Source organism: Penaeus monodon, chromosome 25 (genome assembly GCF_015228065.2).
Source record: "Penaeus monodon isolate SGIC_2016 chromosome 25, NSTDA_Pmon_1, whole genome shotgun sequence".
In the NCBI taxonomy this organism is placed as follows: domain Eukaryota; kingdom Metazoa; phylum Arthropoda; class Malacostraca; order Decapoda; family Penaeidae; genus Penaeus; species Penaeus monodon.
In genome coordinates, this window is record NC_051410.1 from 24,170,575 (window position 1) to 24,171,342 (window position 768).

The following is a 768-nucleotide window of genomic DNA, read 5'->3' on the forward strand; positions in this document are numbered from 1 at the left end:
AGCTTTCAGTACCATGTCATTTTATCCAACATTTACTTCTACAATTTTTACGACGAAGGTGTTGCTGCTACAGCGTCCAGCCGAATCCCTTTCCCGATTTTATTACATTGACTTTATGCAGATATTGCCACTGGACGTGTGGGATCGGCGACGCTAATATCAAGCCCGTTATTATCGAGTATATTTTCATGGCACGAAAGTCTCACGGGAGGTAGATGGATTTTTTTTATCTTTATTAATTAATCTTAATCTGATTTGGGTTTTTTTATATGCATAATATGGAAAATGAGAGATTAGAAGTAAAGTTGAAAAAGTGATCTCCAAAGTGACTACATCACAAATGTTATGAAAAGTGAGTTAGACCGCAAAAATAAGATTATTACAAAGATGTCAAAGGGTTGCATGGTATTGCACATTGTGATATATCAAATGTAGAAAGCTTTACATTCGTAACTTAAACCTCTCTATATTTTTAGTGTATATATAAATCTTTTAAAATCTTTTCTTTCATTTTCAGATCCAGCTTTGATAGGAGATTCTGTTCAGTGTAGCTGCAAAACGGTATGTTCATGTTTACATTTTTTTTACTATCATGTAACTCCTCTTTGTCTTTTATTCATTTTTCCCTTTTCTCCCTCTTTTATGCTCTCCCACACTGCAACTTCAGCACCCTTTTCTCCTCTCTTCCCTCACTCTTCTTCCATCCCTTTCACTCCTATTTCTTTTTATACCTTCGCACACTTGAGGATCCGAATTTTTCCTCTGCTT